Below are 26,514 nucleotides of genomic sequence, written 5' to 3'. Positions count from 1 at the left end.
ATGCTACAGAAATTATGTCTTAAGAAAATCAACATGTATGTATAGCCAATAGTATGGGATATTATAAGTCTCTTCCAACCATGACAAAATCTGAAAGAAAATACTTATGTCATGTAAAAAGGATGCTGAAAACTTATGATATGATGGATGAAAATGAAGATATTTCTGGTATATTTTTTGGACTGATTACTACTGACACAGTGGTTGAAATATATGCAGCTGCTCATGCAAAAAATCAGGCTAAAAATCAGTCCATAGAAGTATGTACATTGGATTTTTATGAAACAATTCAAGAATTTGTTGAGCAGGAAGACATTGGTTTACTCAACAAGGCTGAAGTGCAAGTGGAGACAAAATACAAGACGGTGGATAAGAAAGTCAAGCCTGTGGTAGACCCAATACCTCCTGAAAGTGAAGGGCTAGCTAATAGGGTAACAAATCAACCAAGTCTTTGTGATCCTTCCAACATTGGTCACAAATTTACATCTGAAAGTATAAAAGAGCTCAAAATAGGTGATAATTATTTCCTTTCACCGGATGAAAAACACCATTTTATGCAAATGCTAATGAAACATGGAAAAGCTTTTGCATTTCGATCAAATGAAATAAGCTGTGTGGATCGAAATATTATGGCTCCTATGGTCATTTTTACAGTCCCACATGTGCCTTGGAACCTCCATCTTATTCCTCTTTCCAAGGGCGCATTTGCTTAAATTACTAGAACTTCTAAATGAAAATATCAAAATGAAGATTTTAGAACCTTCTTCAGCACCTTACTCGAATTGATGGTTTACCGTACCCAATAAAAATGGATCTTTACGATTTATCCAAGATCTATAGCTTGTTAATGGTGTCACAATCTGAAATGTTAGTTCGGGTCCAATTGTTGACGAGTTTGCTGAAGCTTTTGCAGGTAGAGCAATTTATTCTATGGCCGACCTATATTCAGGAGATGACCAATTTCGGCTTTCATTAGAAAGCCGAGACATTACCACAATGAAGACACCTCTTGGATTGGTTTGCATGTGCACTCTACCACAAGGTGCAACAAACTCCGTAGCTCATATGATGAATGCTGTGCACAAAGTCTTAAGATGCACTTATCAGCTTTTGGATCCAACTTGGATCTCAACTCATCTGGTACATGTACATAGGCAATGCAACCAAAAATTTTCAAATGAGAAATATCTGGTTTCCTACCAGTATACCTCTCCTCTGGAGTCATCCCATGTATTGCTGCAGTGGGAGTCCTGTTCATTATATAGACTGCTGTAGCAACTGCTTCAGCCTAGTAAAAATCATGCAAGTCTTTTTTGTTGAGCATGGCACGAGATACCTCTCCAATATGCCTGTTTTTTCTTTCTGCAATTCCATTTTGTTGTGGAGTATGACTACATGAATATTGCTGCTTTATGCCATGCTCCTGCAGAAACCTTGCAAACTCATTTGAGAGGTACTCTCCCCCTCCATCTGACCTTAGGCATTTTATTTGCAGGCCTGTTTCTTTTTCAACCATAGCTTCAAGAGCTTTGAAATGCCCAAAAACTTCACTTTTATTTTTCATAAAATACACCCAAACTTTACTGCTATAGTCATCAATAAAAGTGACAAAATAATGACAGCCTCCAAGAGATGCAGCTTTAGTCGTCCACACATCAGAGTGGATTAATTCCAAAGGCTTCTCACTCTCTTGAACATGTCTAGGAAATGGTTTCCTTGCCTGTTTTCCAAACTGACAGGCTTCACATACCTTATGCATTTCTGCAACCTTGAATTTAGGCAATCCTGCAACAATGTTTTGGGCCTGCATTGATTTAAGTCGCTGTACATTAACATGACCAATGCGTTTATGCCAGATATCAATATCTACAACTACACCGGTCCCATGTGCAAACATTGCTGCACTCAATTCAGGCATGTCTGCATCCAACATAAACATTCTGCCCTTCTTCTTTCCTTTTGCTATCAAGCGACCTTTATTTTTCATATCCTCAACAAAGCATCCATGAGGATTAAATCTGACCTACAAGCCCTGCTCAACCATTTGACCAACATAAACAAGATTCTTGGTGATATTCGGGACATGAAATACATCGGACAGGTATTTCTTTTTCCCATCCTGCATAGACAAGGGAATTTTTCCAATCTGCACAATAGGATGTGCAATATCATCACTAGTCTCCACAAATCCTGGTTTTTCCATTTTTCTTGCATCCTCCATCCATTCTGCATGACCTGTCATGTGGTTTGATGCACCTGAGTCAACATACCATACATCGTTGCTTTCTTCTGCACTTGTCACAGAATTGTTCATGTGCTGTACCATAAACAAAAGCTCATTTCTGTCATCACCCTGTCTACTAGAAGATGCATAATTCCCTTGTTGCAATTTTCCATTCATTATGTCATTCTGCTTTTTATAGCAGTCTTTAGCCATATAACCCATTTTACCACAATAGTAGCATTCAACATTACTGTTTGCATTTTGGCCTCTTTGCCATCCACCACGACCTCTTTGGCTCCCCCTGCCTCTAGAGTTACCACGTCCTCCTCCATAGGACTGGTTTTCTTGAGTTTTCTGCATATTCTGATTTCTACCACGGCCTCCAAATCGGCCTCCTCTACCTCTGCCTCTACCTCTTCCAACATTTGAGTAGAAGACAGCTTCTTTTGAAGTTCCTCCTGAAGAAGATGCACCACCATTTCTCTGCTCCTCAGAAATTAGAAGAGCAATCAACTCCTCAAAATCAGGAAATCTTTCACGGACGGAAATGGATGTTCGGAACTGTGCATAATCCTTTTCTAGACCATTCAAGGTCACTGAGACTAAATCATCATCTTCCACTGGCGACCCAATGGAAGCAAGTGCATCTACAATCTTCTTCACCTTCATGTGGTAGTCATTGATGCTCATACTTTCTCTTTGCACATTGTGCAACTCTTGCTTGAGCTGCATTTTCCTGGCTTGCGTATTTGTGCTATACATTTTTGACAAAGTATCCCATGCCTCCTTTGGCGTACTTGCATCTTGAATATGCACAATCATAGAGTCTGAAATGCTGATAGACAGCCAGTACATAACTTTCCTGGCTCTCTCATGCCATGCTTTAAATGCCTGCATTTGCTGTTGATTGGGAACATCAGGAAGAACTGGTTCTTCTTCATTTCCTGCAACAAATTCCCAATATCCTTTTCCCATAAGGAAATTCTTCATTATAAACTTCCATGCTTGGAAGTTGTTCTTGTCAAGCTTTTCAGTGACAATCTGTGAAAGAGAATCACATGCCATTACAGAACACTGCAAAAAATTCTGTCACTGCAAAAAACACAGCTTCACCCTCACAAGGGAAAATCTGCAAAACTGGCGAAAGTGGTATTTGACCACACAGTCACTTCCTAGTGACGATTTTGCATCAACAGGCAACAGGGATGATTCTGTAACTCCCAATGTCTCTGCGCACAAGCATACGATGCAATTTCTACAGTAACTTTTCACCGACCTGTAGAACAGTGGTTGCACAGCATAAAACTGGGCCTTTTCCTGAGTGCGTGCAGAAAACTTTCGCCTCCAAAACAGGCCCCAAAATGGCCTCAAATAAAAAAAACAAGGTCGCATCCCGCAGCATATACTGTCCTCTTGCTTCACCGCGAAGGGCATCTCAACCTGAGACAATACACTCCTGTACTTTCCGGCTGTGCTACCTGCAGAGATCTACTTCCAAAACAGAAAATGAAAGCAACACTGCTTCTCTTACCAGAACACTGCAAGCTTGGCTTGCTTTCTTGAGCTCCTTACCACGAACAAGGCTCTGATACCATGTCAAGATTGTGGGAGAGAAGGAAGGAGTCTCACTTGTAGCTTTCTTGCTTGCACAATGGGGGAATACACACAAGGGTGGAGGCTGAAAACAATTTTCCTCTTCTTAGTTGTGTAAGCCAAAAAAGAACTCTCTTACAAAGAAATAGAAGAACCCTATATATGGGTCTCAAACCAAACTCAACTAACTAAGGTGGCATACTAACTGAGCCACGAACTAGAGTAGATAAGGATAGCTATCATGTAGCTATTATTCATGGGCGGCGTACCAACCGCATCTGCAACTGACACGTCGGTGACATAAATGCACAACGGTCACCCTGGCATATCACGAGTGGAGCTCGATATCTCAACAATTTAAAGCTCGGTAGTCAATACACATACGATAGGTATTATTCTTTTTCTTGACTAACAATACAGGTGCACCGAATGGAGAACTGTTAGGTCGAATCAAATCTCTATTTAGTAATTCCTCAACTTGACTCTGGATTTCTTTTTGTTCTATCTGGTTGTGCCTATATGGTGCTTTGCAAGCTGGTTGTGTGCCAGGGATCAAATCAATCTTATGGTCTTCTGGACGTGAAGGAGGTAAACCTGGTGGTAGGTCTTCTGCAAAACAATCCTTAAAATATGCAAGAAATTCCTTATGCCTAGGGTGCATATGATTTTCCTTTACTTGCAATTCATTCACCCAAATGAGAAATGATTTACTACTCTTTTCTAATGCACGTTTAGTTTGAGTATGCGAAAGCAGTGGAAAAACATTACATGCATGCATACCATATAATGTAATAGATTTTCCTTGAAAATTAATATTCATTGTGTGTGTGGAATAATCTATATCTGGGTTATGCTAGTGTCGCCAAGGCATTCCCAAAATAATGTCACTCGACTGTAATGGAACAACTAAGAAATTTCTTCTTTCAGTGTATGAACCAATTTGAATCTCTAAGTCTTTCACTTCTTGTGTACCATTATACCTAGTGCCTAAAAATGCAGCTTTTATGCGATAATGCGTAGGTACAGTCTGTAATTTCAATTCTTTTACCAATTTTGCTGAAATAAAATCATGAGTACTACCGTCATCATGCAAAATAGTATTTTCCTTTCTATGCACCAAACATTTCATAGTCAATAATGAATGTGGAGTAGGCATACCTGGTAAAGTATCGGAAGTAGTAGTAGTGTCATCCTCATCTTCAGTGAAATCAGGCATATCCTCATGTTTGTCTTCGTCCATGGCTCCAAGATAGTTGATATGAGCTGGTGGCTTCTTTGAATGACAGTTTGCTGCGAGATGTCCAGGATGGTGGCATTTATAGCATACTATTGGCTTGGCTTTGGTTACATTATTTGCAATGGCGGTACATTTGGATTTGCTTGTGGAATAGGCTTAGGATTTCGATTGACATTGGATGGTAATGCAGGTGGTTTAGCCCAATTCTTGCGGAAAGATGATGAAGAGAAACGACCTGGATTAAATCTTCTAAAATTGGAATCGAATTGTTTAGATCCATAATTACCATTGTCTTGAGAATTGCTATGGTCATCTGTCTCTACCGCGTAGCTTATCTTCAGTGTCGTGAGCTAGTGAAATGGCGTCTTCAAGAGTGGCAGGCTTGAACATGTTCACTTTAGCATAGTAATGTCCAAGAAGTCCAGACATATACTTCCACTTATGTATCGTCTCTGGTACGTCTTCAAGTGTGCGTAGCTGTAGGAGTGCATTCCAAAAACGCTCTGTGTATTGTGGAATAGGCTCACGATCCCGTTGTTGAAGTAGATCCCATTGCTTGATAGCGTTCTCATGAAATTGCGGTGGAAGGAAATTCTGCATGAACTTCTTCTTGAAATCTTCCCAAGTAGTAGGATATTCTATGCTCTTGCGTACTACAGTCCACCAAAGTGATACTCTGTCTACCAAATGATTAGTAACACACTTGATTTTATCTTTTTCGGGATAAGTTTCCTCATGGAAATAGTCATCAAACTGGCTAATGAATGATAAAACAGTCTTTCCTTCTCGTATGCCATTGAAAGTACGAAATTTGAAACTTCGTTTACTGATCTTTGATTCCTTGCGAATGGTTTGAGCTTCAAGAGTGGCATCGATGGTATGTCGAATCAAATCTTCAGCTTGAGGTTCTTCTTTGTCAGTAGACGCTCTTTGTAATTTTGCCAATTGCGCTTACAATGCTTGCCTAGCCCTTCGTTCTTCTTCCAATTGCATCATGATTAAGTCCAACTTTTGCTCCATCATAGGCTCAGGTAGGCAGCTTAGAATTGATGGAGAGGTTGGGAGTACAGGTCCAAAAATATGCCTTCACAATTCTAAGGATGGCTGACGACAATTTGAGACAATCAAAAGGTTGTATTACCAAAGTCCATGTAATCATTGCTAACATTGAATGTATCCTAGACTTTAGATTCATTAGGTTTGTAAGGCAACCAAGCTACGAAGTGCTTAGGAAAGCCATGGATCTTGAAATACAACTATCAAGCCGATATTATCACTTTGCAAGAATTTGATTATGAGATTAAGAGCAAGCAGTTGACAATGCAAGACATTGTAGAATGTCTTGTAGACTTTAGGAAACCAAAAGAAGTATTGGCTGAGATTAGCGATCTCAAGGGTCTGTTTAAAATAGACATGGCCTCTACTCCATCCTAGTATGCTACAATCATGTATTATCTATCTATAGGAGAGACTTGAGTCTCTCTATTTAAGGTGGAGAAAAGGAAAATTAAATAGAAAGCTTTAAAGTTTACTTTAATTATAGGAACACTATATTAGCAAGGGGTAGATGATGTTTATAGCTGATGTGTTATGCCTAAGAAGGTTCCATTTATCTTAGAAGAGTGTCATGACTCAACTTGTGGAGGGAACTTTGCTGTGGACGGTTGATGTCGACCAAAAAGCCTTAAGAACTGGATATTGGTAGCCATCCATATTCCAAGATGCATTTGCATATGTAAAGAGATATGATGTATATTAGAGACATGATAGTAAAGAGAATCAAAAGCATCTAGTCACTCCTATTATGGCTTCATTACCATTCAAGAAGTGGGGCATTGACTTTGTAGGTCCCATTATTAATGACCGGGGCTCATACACAAAGTGGATTCTTTGTGCGAGAAGTTGATGGGGACGCCTGTCCTTTTCGGGCGTTTCATTAATTTAGTGTGTACATAGGTGATTCCATAGCGGGTGATTCCACAAAATACATATTAAATTAATAAACGTTTATGAGTTTAGAGTGCGTACTTGTAATAAATTAGGGGTAGGATTTATTTCTAACAAGTTGATTTATTTATGTAGCTGAAGACTGCTAGGTATTCACTTTTGTTGGTTTAATTGTATTATTTTACTAACAATTATGAATGCTTTAGTTGATGTGTAGAGATAGCAGCAGTGGAGCAGAGGAAAGCATTGGAGTTTAGCGAGTATTCAACCTATGGATTATATTTTGATAGGCGCCACGCCTATATTTTGTCATGTCTATTGAGACATCGATTATTTATTATTATTTTGTATGCGCCTATGCGCACGGATATGTTATTTCTATTTGGACATTGTGTTGGGCGTGCCAGACTCTATGGGCACCGTCCATTAGCTTTATTTCTATTTTTGTAAAAGCAAACTCAAAAGCTAAAAGCTTGTCATATTTTTGTAAATTGGGCTATTATTGAGCATGAAGATGGAAATATACATAAAATACATGCTTTGTGAAGCGCTCACACAAGGCATGGGGGGAGATTGAACCCAATTGGTCTCTTGCTCTTGTCGTTCATGCTTTTTACATTGTAATTTGTGCAAAAAGGTAGAGTTCATTGTTCTTGGGGACCTTTCGGGATTCACTACGTGAGCATACTGCGACCGATCTGCGCACCAGTGGTATCAGAGCGGAGCTGAGATCAAGAGCTTCCAATCGCTACCCATCTCGTGCGAAGGCGAAGCTCCTGGAACGATCAGGCTCTACAGTCAATCTCGTCGCGAACCGTCGATACAGGCAGTCTTCTGGCAATCAAGAACCCCTGTTTCTGTTATCAGATCGCGAAGGACTAGGCTGTACAAACGGAGGACCACTCCCTCATCTCCATCAACAAGTCGTGGATATACAGAGTAATTTCTTTTCATCAAGCTTCAAAGCTTAAGATTACTAATCAATAAGCTTAGATTAGAAGCTTAATAGCTTCACAAACTCAATCGTTTCATCTCAGAGGAGGTCCGATTTTTCCGCATGGCGAAAAAAACGCCCCCCCCCACGACTGCACCGTTTTTTTGAAGATTAAGCCCCCCCCCCATAAGCTAAAGCTACCAAGCTTAAATCATTAAGCTTAAAGAAGTCAGACAAGTTACCTCTCAACTCTGTAAGTCAGCAACTCTAGGTCCTGCACTCCAGAAATCAAGTTCTGTAAGTCAACTGTGATCAAGTTCTGCAAGTTCACTAAGTTGACTAAGTTCTGCAAGTCTGCAACTCCACAAGTCACATAAGTCTGCAACTCTGCAAGTCAGACTAGTCAACTGGAGTCAGAACTGACTTGTGCTCAAAACTCCTAGAAGGGTTGTTCCTGCGCAGAAACTCCGAACTGCAAAGTTGTTCGTGGCAAGGTATTCTACCCATACGCAGGTTTGCTGAAGTATTTTCAGCATATGAAGAAGGAAAAATCACAGATTTTCTGAAGATTGAGAAAGAAATACCAAAAAACACATAGCCTTGTAACCCCGATTTTGAGCTACGCTCATCCCACTAACCTGATTTTGAGTGAGAAAGGTCTTTTGAGTTTTACAGGAAAGACGGAACCACATATGGATGATCCTATGGCTGAGTGTGACCTAGGTGGTGCGAATGCGAATGACCTAGGTGGTGCGAATGAGTGTGACCTAGGTGGTGCGAATGAGGTGGTGTGAATGAGTATGACCTTGGTGGTGCGAATGAGATGGTGCAAATGCGAATGACCTAGGTGGTGCGAATGAGTATGACCTAGGTGGTGCGAATGAGTGTGAGCTAGGTGGTGCGAATGAGGTGGCGCGAATGAGTATGACCTAGGTGGTGCGAATGAGGTGGTGCAAATGAGTATGACCTAGGTGGTGCGAATGAGTGTGACCTGGGTGGTGCAAATAAGTATGACCTAGGTGGTGCGAATGAGTGTGACCTAGGTGGTGCGAATGAGTATGACCTAGGTGGTGCGAATGAGGTGGTGCGAATGAGTGTGACCTAGGTGGTGCGAATGAGTATGACCTAGGTGGTGCGAATGAGGTGGTGCGAATGAGTATGAGGTGGTGCGAATGAGGTGGTGCGAATGAGTATGACCTAGGTGGTGCGAATGAGGTGGTGCGAATGAGTGTGACCTAGGTGGTGCGAATGAGTATGACCTAGGTAGTGCGAATGAGGTGGTGCGAATGAGTATGAGGTGGTGCGAATGAGTATGACCTAGGTGGTGTGAATGCGTATGACCTAGGTGGTGCGAATGAGGTGGTGCGAATGAGTATGACCTAGGTGGTGCAAATGAGGTGGTGCGAATGAGTATGACCTAGTGCAAATGAGGTGGTGCGAGTTGTAAGATTGTGCAAACCCTAGGCGGTTCAAGGATGGTGGTGCGAGTAAGTGAGGTGGTGCGAGTTGATGTGTTAGAGCAAGGGTGAGAAAAAAAAAGAGAGAGAGAAAAATAAATAAATAAATAAATAAATATATATATCTCTTTCCTATTCCCCTACCGACCCTTCTGGCCGACTTCCCTACTTATTCTCGTTAATCCGCTTCTCCTTCTCAACTGCTTCCACTTCCCTTCTCTCCTAGTCTTCTTCCTCAACTTCTCATATTCTCCTACGCTTCCTCTTCTTCGTACTCTTATCTTCTTCTATCCCCTTCTTCTTATTCTTCTTATTCACCTTCTTCCCCTCTTTCTTCCGCTTCTCCTTCTCAACTGCTTCCACTTCCCTTCTCTCCTAGCCTTCTTCCTCAACCTCTCATATTCTCCTACGCTTCCTCTTCTTCATACTCTCCTACGCTTCCTCTTCTTCATACTCTTATCTTCTTCTATCCCCTTCTTCTTATTCTTCTTATTCACCTGCTTCCCCTCTTTCTTCCACTTCTCTTATTCTTCTTCCTCACTCCTTCTTACTTTCTTCTTCTCTTGTTTTTCTATCCTCCTCTTCTTCTTCTTCTTCTTCTTGTATTCTTCTTCTCTTCTTCTTACTCTTCTTCTTCTAGCTCTCTTCCTCACTACCTCTTGCCCTTCCTTTTTCTCTATTTCACCCTTTTTTTCATCTATCTCTTCTTCTTCCCAACCATCTTCTATCTACTTCTTCTTGGCCTTCTTTGCTTTCTCCTTCCTCTACCTCACAAGCCAAGCACTTTAGAAGATGAGTACAAAGGCAAGCAGTATATTTGGTTAGATCTCAACCATAAACATGTATGTAACCAATGACAAAAGCAAGAACGATGAACCCTCATCTCCCAACGTTCCCACACAAGATGTCCAACAACAAGAAGAGCGCTTTGAGTTTTGAGTTTTGAGTTTTGAGTTTTGTGTTTTCTTGTGTCTTTGTGTTTTTGAGTTTATGGTTTGTGTTTTCTTCTATTCTACCCTATTCCAATCTCAATCCAACAAACCGGTTCCTTCCGATTTGGCCCTTCCTAACCTAGCCGCATGGGTTTCGGAAGCTAGCCACAAACGCGGACGATCGGAACCACATCGATCCTATCCACGCCCATGCACAAGCCTCCTATTCCGCCACACGGTGGGAGTGTGAGAACCTCGGCGGTTGCACCATCCTAAGTCCCGGCAACGGAATCAAAATGTTGAGGCAAACGCACCAACAGTCGGGACTTTGGACGGACTTCTATTCTTTCAGAAGTTGCAACTCACGTTGGCGACAATCTCTCACCTTGTCTCTCACGCTCCGCTCTAACTAACCAAGCACTCTCCTCTCCAACCCAAGGAAGCAAGAACACAAGACTAGCTCGAGTTGTAGTGAACTCACCTAGCTTACCTTTCAAAGGCTCGAAGATAGTTCCACGACCACGATCAACACGATCCGATGCTGTCGCTCCTTCGCATCCACCACCAAGCACACCAACGAGTCGAAGAGCTAGTAGAGACGACGAGAAAAGCAAGAAGGCGATGAAGAGCTTCACCTTCCCTCAGTCCCTCGCACAACACACCTCTCACTCTCTCCCTCTCAGTCACTCTCAACACAATGGAAGCAAGATGATAGAATAGAAAGATTGAATGGTTGCACTAACAGAGCTTCCGCAGCATGAATGTGCCAAAGGGGGTGAATACAACTGAGACCTCCCACCCTTATATAGACATAGAATTAGGGTTAGGGTTAGGGTTAGGGTTTGCACCCCTTTTGCATTTAGGGTTAGGGTTAGGGTTTGCGCACCTTTTGCATTTAGGGTTTCCACAACTGTGAATTAGGGTTTGTACCCTCTTTGGGCATCCTACCCACATAGTGGGCTTTAGGCCGGTCAATCCTTGAAACATGCTTGAACCTTAGCCTAAATAGACCAAGCCTACACTATTCTAATCACAATTACATGTGCGCAACCCACGCAACACATGCGGATGCGACAAATACAACTACGGGTGATAAATACAATGTGCATGGGAATGAGCCCGGCTCTCACAAAATAATACAACCATGATAGTCTGATGATGTCCATGAGTAAAAAGTAATACACAAGTGCCCAAAGTAATACAATGAAGCTCCACAAAATAGTAATCCACCAAAAAATAGTATCCAGCACTTGCGCTTTCTGCAGCCTTCTCAAAATACCGTTAACACCTTCTAAGTAAGGAAGGTTAAAAACCGGAAACTAAAGTATCCAATGAACTTTAGGGTTGACCAAGTTGGGTTAATAGGGTACGCCATAACCCATAATATAAAGGATCTTGCCAACTTGCAAGGTACCCCGGATCGAGTGCTAGATGCATTCAAAAGGAAAGATTCCTTCCTTAGTAGTTTGCCAACAACAAGATCGATTAATAGAAATGTTTTTGCTTGCTAGAGATTTTAGAGCACTGTTTGATTTATGAATTATAAATTAAATGAATATCTATACTTCAAGTTGAAGGCCTAAAGGGAGATGCAGCTTCAATTACCCTCGACTGCCTGCCTAACCCTAACCAAGGGGGTTGTTGACCGCGCTGGGAATGCGGACCGAACCCGCCGCGAGAGGTCTCTCCGTTGAGCACTACTTGGAGCAAGAGGACGCTTGGGTGCCAGGGGGGCTTTGGCCGTAAATCCCTCGCCTTTCGGGTCCTGCGCAAGAGGCTAACGTGACTCGCGATTGGATCTCGAGGCCCGCATACTAGTCTATGGGCGGAAACTTGGAATAGTGATCCCTGTGGATTGCTGGATAGCCTTCAGGCTGATTGTGGACAAGCCTATGGGCGGAACTCCTTGTAATTCAAAGATAAATATGATGACATGTTAATAAAGAACTTGTTTGATATAGTTTTTCTATGTCACGTGATAAGATTATGTGAAGGAACCAGTGCTTGACGGTTTAATTAAAGAAGCTGATTGTTACATCACGTGTTAGATAATTACCTAACTAAAACAAACCACGGAAAGTGCGGAGGATGGGCCATGAGTCCGTCCTACGGTTGGGTGATCCCCGTTGGTCGGGAACTTTTCTCAAATCTCGAAGAACAGCGGGATGATCGTCAAAGGACAGGAACAACAAAAGCGTTGACCTAGAGTTATGTCTTAACCGATTTACGCTGTTTTAGGGGAACGGAATGGGACTATGCCTTATGGCATAGAGGTTGAGCTTTGCATCCCTCTCGTTTTCCATTTTCTTTAAACCAAGTGCGGCGTGAATCTGCTTTGGACCTGGCGTTTCTGCGTAAAGTAGTTCGCTTGGGTCCGACACTAGTTGCTGTTAGGAAATGACCAATCAGGAAAACCCAAATTCCGGTCGATCCTAAGTGGGAACGGCCAGAATACTTCTGCTACATGGCAGACGCGGAAAGCCCTAGATCACAAACCCCGTAACATTCCATAGGAGTGCCGAGCGGAGCTTTCTAGACATCCTTTCCGATGGACTGCTAAGACGTGTCCTGGATGATACTAGTGGGCACGTTACACAAGGGTAAGAAAAAGATGTTTTCCTCTAAAGATTTGGGACATGAAGAAGCTTTCAAAGAATGTCCAACACAACCTCAAGTCACACCAAAATTTGATGATGAGAAAAAACAACACCTAGTGTTAATAAAGCAAGACATCCAAATACAAGGTCATCTTGGTTTTGTTAATCCGATGGATTTTGGACAACAATTCATGCATGCAAATATGGGGCACCCTAGACATACGATCCATCGATCCACCCTTATCTAGCATTAGGGCCTTACATGAAGTCCATCTTGGGCTCATAAGGGCTCGGCCAAAGACCCAAGGGATTTATGACCAGAGCCCCCTAGTAGCCTTGTCGCCTCCTAGCCTAACACCCTCCCTATGGAGAGACCTCTCACATCTGGGGCTAGTCTTAACCTCCAGCCTAGTGAGATAGTGCCTTGGTGAAGTGCTCCCACTACTAACCTTAGGGGAGGTATAGTTCCTATCTATAAATCTGCCCATGAGGGCACAAGAACCTTCGTGCAAACACATAATTAAGAAATTAACCTATCATCATCAGTTAATATGACATTCATTTTCTATAGCATCAATCCACACAACCATTATGAATATTCCTTTTACAAATCGATGAAGTTATCTTGGGTAAGAAAACCATCTCTTTCCAATTCGGCAAACCTTATCTTAAAATACAAGTCATTAGAGCAATAAAAAGATGCAATCCACAACAACTTATTCTTCTCTAGTGCAATCCCAAAAATGATACATGCTAGTCATATATAAAAGATACACATCTTTAGCATTTTCTTTACATTGCAAGCTTTGCTTTAAATGATTGAACAATTTACTATGTAGAATCCCTTTTGTCATTATATCAAGAGACATCTATCTTTGTTTCTGTCTTCAACCTAGGTCACTAAATTTCTTTATAACATGGCTTATTTGAGTATTACTTGTCAACATGAGCTGCTACTTAATAAGGAAATTCCATGCACAACTCTTTTAAGATGTTGCCCTTAATCCATAGTAGTAAACTAATCATTGCACATCTCATATATAGGAAGTTCTCACGTACTAAGTTATTCTAAAGGGTACATCAATTTAAAAGGATCTTCATTAGTCAAAGTCATAGACAAGGGCTTCCTCATGCGATCTTGGGCTTAGACTTGTAAGTCAACATAAGTGAGTCCTTGGTTCTAGCCCATATTCAGGGTCTCATGTTTAGTCATGATTGCCAGTTTCCCTCTCGTATTTAGGCTTGGATATGGAGGCTTAAAATCCTTCTCCTATCGTTATAGGTCCTTGGGTCACTATGAGCTTCTTATAGATCTTTTTTTGAATGTGATTATCAACTGGAAACCTAATTGGCACATGACAGCAACAACCTTAGTCTACTAACATACTTTGCAATCTTCTAGTATAGCATTGTTTTAGTCTACACTTTTGGTCTTTTTCCCTTGTTTCTAATCCCTTTTTAAGGGCCCAAGGGCCTTTACATATCCTAGGTGCACTTTTGTGTAGTACCGTCTATTATTAGTGAACAACATTATAGCCTAATGAAATTTGGCAACTTGCAATATTTCCCACACTACAATATTAGTTTCAAGAAGGGAATACTCATTTATCATTGATCCTCTTTTGATCCCTAGGAGGGTCTCATAAGTAATCTTGCATTTGAATAAATGTAGAAACAATAATTCGACTTCTCAATTTTTGTCATGCCCTCTTAGGTGGTTCCTTAGTACCTTTACTATCACTAAGTTGGATCATTTTAGGCTACTATTCATCCAAGAGGGTTCTCTACTCATAGGTCTTATCATTAAATATATTGGTATTCAAAGATTTTACGATAAGCATTTTCCTCTATAAGCTATGCCAAGCATTTCCTTTTCTTTGTAGTTATCAACAACCCTATAATACAAGACCTTAAATGTGTACTAGATCGAGGAGCCTAGGGGTTTGGGTCATTTACTCTTGGTGGATCCAATGTACCCCTTTCAATGGGATGGTTGTCTCAATATGACATCATGGAGTTATCCTCTAGCTCTCATGTGCTCCCTCGAGCTTGTGACCTTTTGGCTATTGCACGAACACAAGTAGCTCTTGCATTCCTTGGCTTCTTGACAATGGGAGTGCTACTATATCTTCTTCTCTTTCTCTCTCCCTCTATCTTTTCTCCTTGCCTCTCTCTCTCTCTCTTTCTCTATCTTTTTATCTCCACCTCTTTCTCTATCCTCCCATCCTTCCTATCTCCCTCTACCTCTACTTCCTTCATTCTCTCTTTTCCATCCTCTCCCTCTTTCATTTATCTTATCCCCCTTCTCTTATCTTCTTCTCCTCCTCTACTTATTCTCTATTCCCTCTTCCCTTCTTTTCCACCTCTTCTTCCCCTTTTTCTCTTCCTCCCTTCCCTATCTCCTCTGTGTGTGTGTGTGTGTGTGCAATCTCAATGTTTTGAAAAGCAAAAGCTAGCCATCAAGCCTTAACAATCAGTCTTATATAGCCTTATAAAGGCAATTAACCTCTCACTTTCCCCTCGACATCATTGCGTATTTGACTTGCCTCTCCCTCTTGATGATGCCAATATGGAGGCAGTTTATGAGCACCAATTTTTATGGTAATCGGGAAGATACATTCCATGTAGTGGTAGTAGTAGTAGTGTTTGATTCAAGAGGGAGAGGTGGCAGCAAATCCAAGGTGGCCATAGACTACTGGTTGACAATAGTAGCTTTTCTCTTTCTTTCTTTCTATATTTTTTGAAAAACTAAGGTTTGTAGCTTTTGTTTCAAATCCCCCCTCTGAGAACCCCTTTTCATGTGCGAGGGTGAGGCAGGGACATTACATCCTCTCCCCCCCTTAAATGAATCAAGATACCCTCATCTTGAAAGAGACCTAGGAAGGAAGTTGGATTGCAGGGATTGTGGGTTAGGGTCTATCATGGTTTTTGCTATCATGATGCTATGTGTCTACTCTAGAAAAACCACAAAAGAAGGATGCTTATCAATTGGATGGCTACAATAAAGATAGTGTCACTTCTACATGTTTTGGATAATTGAGCATATTGAATATACACCCTCAATGTTGGTGGGGAAGGTAGAAAGCATCAAACTCCAAGAAATGGAGAAATTTAGCCAATGACTAAAATACCTATTACATTGACACCCTCATACCTTCTATACTCCTACTCTAATTAAGCTAATTCTCTAGCTAGATGTATGAGTTTTATTTTATTATAATCCACCCATTAGGTCTATATCAGCACAATAATACATACGAGGGATGGGATTGCATATTGTGTATATCCCATTAACTTGATTCAATATCAACTCGGAATCTCCCTTTACTAATAATTGGAAAATACCGCATGTCTTAGCAATGTTCAGTCCCATTATCAAGGCTTTATATTCTACCATGTTGTTAGTAAATCCTAATCAAAGGTAGGTAGCTAACTTCATCGTGACTCTATGCCGGGGATCTCTAATGACTACCCCAATGCTCCCTTTCTTATTGGGACCCGGTGATGCTCCATCAAAATACAATGTATAGGTCCATAAGGGTTTAGAGAGCCAACCATTGCCACTTCCTCTTGGAAGTTCAACATATTGAGAGGGTGAACCAAGGGCTCCATCCCCAATTCTTCATTGAAACCTACAAAGATACTTGCAAGGATGCTCAAGCAATGTTTGCGACTAGAAGCTGTTTGTGGAATTGCAAATGACTTTCAATGTTTGAGGTGTTTGAGTTGACCTTGGTGGCAAGTTTTGTGCTAATGTTTTTTCTAAGTTTTGTAGCGATCATGGGATTTAGATAGAATATTCATTTTCAAACATACCATTTTGGGAATGGTGTGGTGGAGCACGCCAATGGAACCATGCTCGAGATGGTTTGATTGATGTTAGAGCATAGGAATCTACCTTACTGTCTTTGGGGTGAGGTGGTTGCTATAGCAAGACATATCCGCAATAGATCTCCGACTTCAACATTGCAGAATAGGACTCCTTATGAGGCCTTGTTTGGGAAAATGCCTTGTGTTCACACAAGCCACTTATTTTTTCTTTCAACTTCCCATTCGCCTATGGATTATAAGGTGTTATATTGTTATGTTTTATCTGCCAATCACGCTTCTGATCACTTAATTCAAGAAATGAGTCCCATGGTCCAACACAAGATCTTTTGGTGGGCCAAAATGATAGATTATCTACTCAAGAAGGAAGCTAGCAGTCTCCTTTGCATCATCCTTCCTCGTCAGTCGTATTTCTAACCATTTTGTGAAATAGTCATTTGCTACTATGATATACCTCATTTGTGTAGAGGAAAACTGGGGCGTAGATCGGTCGCAGTATGCTCACGTAGTGAATCCCGGAAGGTCCCCAAGAACAATGAACTCTACCTTTTTGCACAAATTACAATGTAAAAAGCATGAACGACAAGAGCAAGAGACCAATTGGGTTCAATCTCCCCCCATGCCTTGTGTGAGCGCTTCACAAAGCATGTATTTTATGTATATTTCCATCTTCATGCTCAATAATAGCCCAATTTACAAAAACATGACAAGCTTTTAGCTTTTGAGTTTGCTTTTACAAAAATAGAAATAAAGCTAATGGACGGTGCCCATAGAGTTTGGCATGCCCAACACAATGTCCAAATAGAAATAACATATCCGTGCGCATAGACGCATACAAAATAATAATTAATAATCGATGTCTCAATAGACATGACAAAATATAGGCGTGGCGCCTATCAAAATATAATCCATAGGTCGAATACTCGCTAAACTCCAATGCTTTCCTTCGCCACTGCTGCTATCTCTACACATCAACTGAAGCATTCACAATCGTTAGTAAAATAATACAATTAAACCGACAAAAGTGAATACCTAGCAGTCTTCAGCTACATAAATAAATCAACTGGTTAGAAATAAATCCTACCCTTAATTTATTACGAGTGCCCACTCTAAACTCATAAACTTTTATTAATTTAATATGTATTTTGCGAAATCACCCACTATGGAATCACCCATGTACACACTAAATTAATGAAACGCCCGAAAAGGACAGGCGTCCCCATCAACTTCTCGCACAAAGAATCCACATTGTGTATGAGCCCCGGTCATTAAAGTTTATAGAATCCACCGTAAAACCTCACGGAATCCACCGTGGCACGGAATCCACCGTGGAATATGCCTCCTGGCATCATACCCCCGGGGTGGGATAGCAATTGACCTCAATTGCTATTAGCTCAATGTGGAGCTAACAGAGTGGGAAAAGCATTTAAGTCTCTAGCGTGCATCCATTGTGCTTCCTCTACAGGATGGTTCTTAAATTTAACTAGATATCTAGAATATCTTCGGCCAGTTCTAGTGGTCATAAAGTCAGTGTCTATAATAGCTTCTAGTTCAAGTATTTCAGTCTCTTCCTCTAATAAAGGTGGGTTTTCATAAACAGGGTGGACAGGTAATTGGCCTCTAAATCGTCTCAATAAACTAATGTGAAATGTATTGTGAATTTTCCAATGAGATGGTAATTCTAACTTGAATGCATTATCATTAATTTTATGAATGACTCTAAATGGTCCATAAAATCTAGGAGCTAGTTTGACAACTGGATGTCTATCTACACTTTGCAGTCTACGTTTTTCTATTCTCAGCCAAACATAATCATCAACTTTGAAATTCATAGCTTGTCTTTTCTTATTGGCTTGTTTGGTATATGATTGCTGGGATTTAGCAATCATATCTTTGACCTCATCAAAAATACTATTATGCATACTAGCAATATCATCAGCACTTTGAATTCTATTAGACAAAGATGCAAAAGGTGTAGATAATCTATATCCATAAATGACTTCAAACGGTGCTTTCTTTGTAGATGTGTGTGGTGTATTGTTATATGCAAACTGTAATAAACGCAAATGAGTGTCCCATGTCTGAGGTTTAGAGATAGTATATGCACGTAAAAGATCTAGAATGGTGTTGTTTGTGGCTTCTGTTTGTCCATTAGTTTCTGGATGAAATGCAGATGAGAAATCAATCTTTGTGCCTAGATTAGCAAACAGGGTAATCCAAAAATTGTTACAAAATCTAGAATCACGATATGAAATGATAACTTTTGGCAATCCATGGTTAGTAAAAACAGTTTTCAAAAATAACTGTGCTGCTTGTGATGCTGTTAAAGTTTTCTTACATGGAATGAAATATGCTTGTTTACTAAATCTATCTACAATTGTCCAAATCATATCATGGTTAGATTTAGTATTTGGTAAACCAGTAATGAAATCCATAGAAATTTGTTCCCAAGGTTTAGATGGAATAGACAAAGGCATGAGTAATCCATACTGTTTACCATGATGTCTCTTAACTCTTTGACAAATCAAACATTCAGAAACGAAGTTAGATACATCTGCATCCATATGCGGCCAATAAAAATCTTCAGTTAACATACGTAATGTAGATATGATACCTCTATGACCCTGATATGGGGGACAATGAATTTCATTCAAAACAAAAGATCGAAATGCAATTGTAACACACAATCTCTTTTCATAAAACATAAATCCATCATTATATGACAATGAATCAACAGGAATGAAATTATTTTGAACTAATTTATTCCAATCAGAATGAAAAGTAATATCCTGGTGATATGTATCTTTCATAGCAATCAAAGAATCAAAAGATATGACAGAAATATTATGAATTGCAGGTCTTCTACTCAATGCATCAGCCACTACATTTTCTTTTCCAGGTTGGTATTGAATGATAGGATGAAAACTTTGAATGAAGGAGGCCCACTTGATATGACAGCAGAGATTTGGGGTTGGCTAAGTAAATGTCTAATACTTTGTTGATCGGTCTTTATCATAAATTCTGAACCCATTAAGTAGTGTTTCCACTGTCTTAATGCTTGTACAACTGCTAATAGTTCTTTGTCATATGTGGAATATTTCAGCTCAGAGGGTTTCAGCTTACAACTAGAATATGCTATAGGATGATTGTCTTGCATAAGTACGGCTCCTATTCCTGATCCACTAGCATCGGTCACAACTAGAAAGAATCGTCTATTAAAGTCAGGCAATTGTAGAATAGGGGCATTGGTTAATGCATGTTTCAATAAATCAAAAGATTTCTGCTGATTTTCAGTCCATTGATAAACTATTCCTTTCTTCAGAAGTTTGGTTAATGGTAAAGCAAGTAATGAAAAATTACGTACAAACTTCCTATAGAAACTAGCAAGACCAAGGAATGAACGTAACTCATGCACGTTTTTAGGAACAGGCCAATTCAGTATTGCATCAATTTTCTTAGGATCAACTTTAATTCCTTCAGATGATACAATATGACCTAAATACTCAATTTCTGTCTTAAAGAATTCACTCTTTTCAAGATTTGCAAACAGTTGATTTTCTTTCAATAACTGAAAAACTAATGACAAATGCTCATAATGTTCTTTCTCATTTTGACTAAACACCAAAATATCATCAAAGAAAACAATTACGCAATACTGATATTTCAAAAAGATACGGTTCATCATTCTACTAAAGGTAGCAGGTGCATTAGTCAATCCGAATGGCATGACTAAGAATTCTAATGACCAAACTATGTTCTGAATGCAGTCTTAAATATGTTAGATTTATCTAGCCTCACCTGATGATAATCAGACTTAAGGTCAATTTTATTAAATATAGAAGATCCTTGCAGTTTGTCCATAAGGTCATCAACTCTAGGAATAGGATACATATTCTTTACAGTGATCTTATTTATGTCAAGATTGTGGGAGAGAAGGAAGGAGTCTCACTTGTAGCTTTCTTGCTTGCACAATGGGGGAATACACACAAGGGTGGAGACTGAAAATAGTTTTCCTCTTCTTAGTTGTGTAAGCCAAAAAAGAACTCTCTTACAAAGAAATAGAAGAACCCTATATATGGGTCTCAAACCAAACTCAACTAACTAAGGTGGCATACTAATTGAGCCACGAACTAGAGTAGATAAGGATAGCTGTCATGTAGCTATTATTCATGGGTGGTGTACCAACCGCATTTGCAACTGACACGTCGGTGACATAAATGCACAACGGTCACCCTGTCATATCACGAGTGGAGCTCGATATCTCAACACTCCCCCTCAAGCTCAATCCCAATTTCTACACACCAAGCAGGTCTCTGAACTTGCGCAGCTTCTCTGTGCCCAATGCCTTTGTAAATATATCAGCTACCTGATCCTCTGTGCTGACATAAACTAGATCAATAAGACCTAGTAAAACCCTCTCTTGCACATAGTGATAATGCACCTCAATGTGCTTTGTTCTAGCATGATAGACTGGGTTATTTTCCAAGTGTATACTACTCATGTTGTCACAATAAATGACAACTGGCCCATCTGTAGGCTGATGCATATCACAAAGTAGCTTATGCAACCAAGCTACCTCACATGCAGTCATTGCTGCGCCCCTGTACTCAGCCTCTGTGTTAGATAAGGCAACTGTAGGCTGTTTCTTACTGCTCCAAGTGACTGCAGCACTCTCAAAAGAGAACACATATCCACTGGTAGATCGTTTATAAAAAATGCTACCAGCCCAATCAGCATCAGTGTATCCATGCAACTGTATCTGAACCCCAATCTCATAAAATAGTCCATACTGCAATGTGGACTTCACATACTTGAGTATGCGTCTAGCCGCATCCAAATGCGCTTTCCTTGGAGACTGCATAAACTGACTTACCAATCCAACAACAGAGCTCAAATCTGGCCTGGTAATAGTCATATAAATCAAGCTTCCTACTATGCGTCTGTACATAGTAGGGTCTTCCAGAAGCTCACCTGCATCTGCGCTCAGCTTCACATTCTGCTCCAAAGGAATTGAAATAGGCTTACAGCCTGTCATCCCATATTTGGACAGCATGTCCAATCCATACTGCCTCTGCAAGAGCTGTATCCCACTTGGTGATCTAATCACCTCAATGCCCAAGAAATAACGCAGCTCTCCCAAATCCTTCATCTCAAACTTCTGCTTCAATAGCATTTTCACATGAAGGATATCTTCATCACTGTCACCTGTCATAATCAAATCATCAACATAAATGACAAGCAGCATAATATCTTTCTCTGTTTTTCTCACATAAAGTGAGAAATCTGCCTTGGAAATCTGAAAGCCAATAGTGACAAGATACTGTCCTATCTTGTCAGACCATGCTCTAGGTACTTGCTTCAAGCCATACAAGGCTTTCTTCAACCTGCAAACAAACTCAGGATGAACAGCATGCACATAACCTGGTGGCTGCTCCATATAGACCTCTTCTTGCAAATCACCATGCAAGAAGGCATTCTTTACATCCATCTGATGTAAAGACCATCCCTTTGATGCAGCCATAGCAATGACTGCTCTTACGGTTGCCATCTTTGCAACCGGACTGAATGTTTCTTCATAGTCAATGCCATATGTTTTTGCATACCCCTTGACTACTAATCTTGCCTTGTATCTGTTCACAGAACCATCTGCATTGTGCTTCACCTTATAAACCCACTTACAGCCAATTGCATTCTTACCTTTAGGCAAAGGTACCAATTTCCATGTAGCATTTGCTTCCAAGGCATCCATTTCTTCATCCATGGCTTTCTCCCATTTTTCTTTTCCCATGGCTTGCTCAAAAGAAGTGGGTTCTGGTTCCTGTATCACTTTGACCATATAGGCATAGTGAATGGCTGTAAATCCATCATATTTCAGCCTATCCACAGGATACCTAGCTCTCGTAGACCTGTGCAAAGTAGGTTCACTCCCAGGTGCTCTCAAAACATCCCTGGTCTTCCTTACTCTAGGTGTAACAATAGAAGGAATACCCAACTCATCATCAATGCTCTGTTTTGAGCCACTGGATTCACCATCCACATAAGAGTGACCTGCATTCATATCAAACATGGGCTGATCTACCTTCTCTTTTCCTTTTCGTGATACCTGCATACCACTATCTACATTGCTTTGAGAAGATTCTCCTGAACTCAATCTACCTGTCCATGGCGAAGAATGTGAACCACTGCTAGAGGATGCTCCAGGTCCACTAATATTTTGTGACTGCTGTTGTGAATTCTGTGCAGCATTACCACTTTGTGCATCTACATCATCAATCACATTTACTGGTTTATACTAGCTACTCATCTCATCAAAAACAACATCTCTGCTCACTGTAAACTTAGAAGTAGAAGGTTTATAGCATCTATACCCTTTTTGATGTACCTATCAAGGGATGTGAAGTCAATGAAAAAAATGAGGAGCTTGACGAAGATGGCTGCAGGACATTTGTAGTTAACCATATTCATGATTGTGATAGCATTTTGACAAGGCTAGAAGAGGTACATCTTACCCTTTCTAGAGCTAAGTCAATTTTTGGAGTAGAAGAAATCCTAGTGGTTGAACATCTGTGTGGGCTCTACAGACGTAAACCTTCACCAATCAAAATAGATGCCATCAGCAGAATGCAAGAAAAATGCACAAATATCTCAGCGGTGAGGACTTATTGGCGCATGTGTATTCTATCTCATATGGATACCACATTTTGCTCATGTCACCGAAAAACTTTATCAATTATTAAGAAAAGGCCAAAGATTCTCTTGGGAAAAAGAACATACTCTCATTGTACGCAAACTAAATAAGTTGTTAATTTCATACCCCACTCTCAAAAAGGCTAATTATTCAAATGGTCAACCCATCATCCTTACTATGGATACAAGTCCCATTGAAATAGGATGGGCTATTGGCCAAGAAGACATTGAAGGTAACATGTATGCAATTCATTTTGGAGCAAAGGTTCTCAATGAACGTCAAAGAAGGTATGCACAAGTAAAAATTGAAATTGTGGGGAGTTGTAACAACATTAAAATGTGATTGTGAATACTTTATAGTTGCTTCCGTAGTGGTAGAAACTGATTATCTTCCACTCTTGGGCATGATTGTCAACTGCTCTACACCCAACGTTGCTATGCTAGGATGGATTGCATATATTAAATCTCTCAACCCCGAATTAAAGCATATTGTAGGAAAGGTGAATCCACTTGCTGACATGCTATCACGTACAAGATATGAAAATGAAGAAGAGCTGATGGGAGAAGATAAAGCTGAAAAATCTATACTTGCTGAATTTCATTCCATGGCTATTGAAAGTACCTTTTCAATTGCTGCATATACAAACCCAAAGCTGAATCTTGCAGCAACAAAGCTCAAATATTTATCTATGGAAGAAGGGTGGTCAACTAGAAGCTAGCATGCTCATTGCATTGTTCAAGTTATAGTTCATTTCCTTGAAGAAAAGTATAAAGAAGATATTTGAGCACAATGAAAAAGGAGGAGTCTTGGACTTATGAAGAGTTCAAGCATATTAAGAGGAAAGCTTATGGCATTTTTCTTAAAGAAGGGCATCTATGGAAGCACGCAAAGAAGAAGAAAGGAGTACCTGTTCGAGTTTTAGGTAACAAAAGATTGCAACAACAGGTAATGAAGGAATTTTATGAAAGCCTGTGGACTGGCCATAGAGGCATATGGGGAACTTTTAGTAATGTCAAAGAAAAATATTGGTGGAAAAACATGTATCGGGACATAGCACATTTTGTTGAAACCTGTTATGTGTGTCAAATGTATTCTATGGTCAAGCATTGAGATGGGTTACAACCAACTTATCCTTTGTCTATACATTATAGATGGGTTATTGATCTTATAACTATGCCTACAGGAATATGGAATATGCAATATTTATTGCTTGCAAGAGAGGATCTAACCAATCAAGTTGAATGCAAAGCCTTAACAACCAAATCCACTCAACCTGTTTGCCGTTTTTTGCTTGAAGAAGTGTTTTGTAGATATGGTTGTGTGGGTAAAGTAACTGCAGATAGAGGAGAGTTGGATGTTGATGAGACACACAACATCTTTGCTCAATTAGGTATTAAGTTGGCTTTATTAGCCTAAAACCCTGAAGGCAATGGGAAAAGTGAGAGAGGGAACCAGCCTATTCTCAAAGCTCTAGCAAAGTCTTGTAGAGGAAAGATCAAAGAATGGCTTAAAATGCTATCTTTTGCATTATGGGCTGACCGGACTACTCACAGTACAGAGACTGGCTATGTGCCAGCTGAACTTATGCATGGACAACAACCAATTATGCCAATTGAAGAATCCATTCTCACATGGAGTCTTCTACCTTATGAGGAAGGCATCAATAGAGAAGAGTTACTGACTTTGCGCATATGGCAGCTAGAAAGAAGGCCTAAAGATGTTCAAGCAGCTATTGAGAAGCTAAAGACAGCAATACTAAAGAACAAAAGAAGATTTGATAAGCGACATTGACTTCGGCCAAGAGCAATTCAAGAAAATGACTGGGTGCTTATCTATTACAACAGCCTAGACAATCAATACAGTGCTTCTAGGAAGATGGTAAAGCATTGGTTTGGCCCGTATGTGGTAAAGGTCATTCATAACAATGCCACATATTCTGTAACGTGTCCACTTGTCCACTTGTAGGACACGTCTTAGCAACCCATCGAGAAGAGAGTCCAGAAAGCGCCGCCCGGCACTCCCACGAAATGTCACGGGGTTTGCGATCTAGGTCTTCCCGAGTCTGCCACGAAATGGAAGCATTCCGGCCGTTCCCACTTAGGATCGACCTGAATCAGGGTTTTCATAGTGGTCAAATTCCTAGAATAGTAGCTAGTGTCGAACCCCAGACAAACTACTTTATGCAGAAACATCAAGGTCAAAGCATATTCATGTTGCACTTGGTTCAAGGAAAATGGGAAACGAGAGGGATGCAAATCTTGACCTCTTTGCCCATAAGGCATAGTCCCATTCCATTCCCCTAAAACAACATAAATCGGGACTCTAGTACTCTAGATTCTAGGTCATCGTTCATTGCTGTCAATTTTCTTTGAGAAAAGTTCTCGGCCAACCGGGACCACCCTTCCGTAGGACGTACCCATGGTCACATCCATCGCACTTTACTCAGGGTTGCTTTAGTTTCCTAATTACCTATCACATTTAGTTTGACATGCAAAGAGAGCTTCCTTAATTAGCCAATTAAACATCGATTCCTTCACGTAATCTTAGCACTGACATAGAAAAACAATGTCAAACAAGTTCATTTTCAACAATTCGTCTTATTTATCAATCTTTGGAATACATCATATAATCTAGCTCGAAGGCTATTCCATAATCGAGCGCAAAGGCTAATCCATAATCCATCCGAAGGCAATCCAGTAATCCTCAGGGATTACTAATCCAAGTTTTCGCCTGTAGACTAGTATGCGGGTCTCAAGATCCAATCCTAAGTCAAGTCGGCCTCTTGTGTAGGACCCGGAGGCAAGGGATTTACGACCATAGCCCCCCTAGCACCCAAGGGTCCTCCTACTCCAAGTAGCACCCACGAAGAGACCTCTCATGGCGGGTTTGGTCCACGTACCCGACGCGGCTAACAACCCCCTTGGTTAGGATCAGGCAGACAGTCAGGGGTAATGAATGCTGCCTCTCCCTCCAAGCCTTCAACCTGAAGCATTAGTTACTTTTCCATCTTTAGTTCATTGAGAAAAGAAGTACAAACAATGCTCTTAACTGTACAAACACAATCAATTCAGTGGTGG

This window comes from Lygodium microphyllum, chromosome 10, assembly GCF_053477565.2.
Source record: "Lygodium microphyllum isolate KBCC chromosome 10, Lygodium_microphyllum_v1.1.10, whole genome shotgun sequence".
Lineage (NCBI taxonomy): Eukaryota > Viridiplantae > Streptophyta > Polypodiopsida > Schizaeales > Lygodiaceae > Lygodium > Lygodium microphyllum.
The sequence above is the reverse complement of the archived record's forward strand: the minus strand, read 5'-3'. Positions refer to the sequence as shown.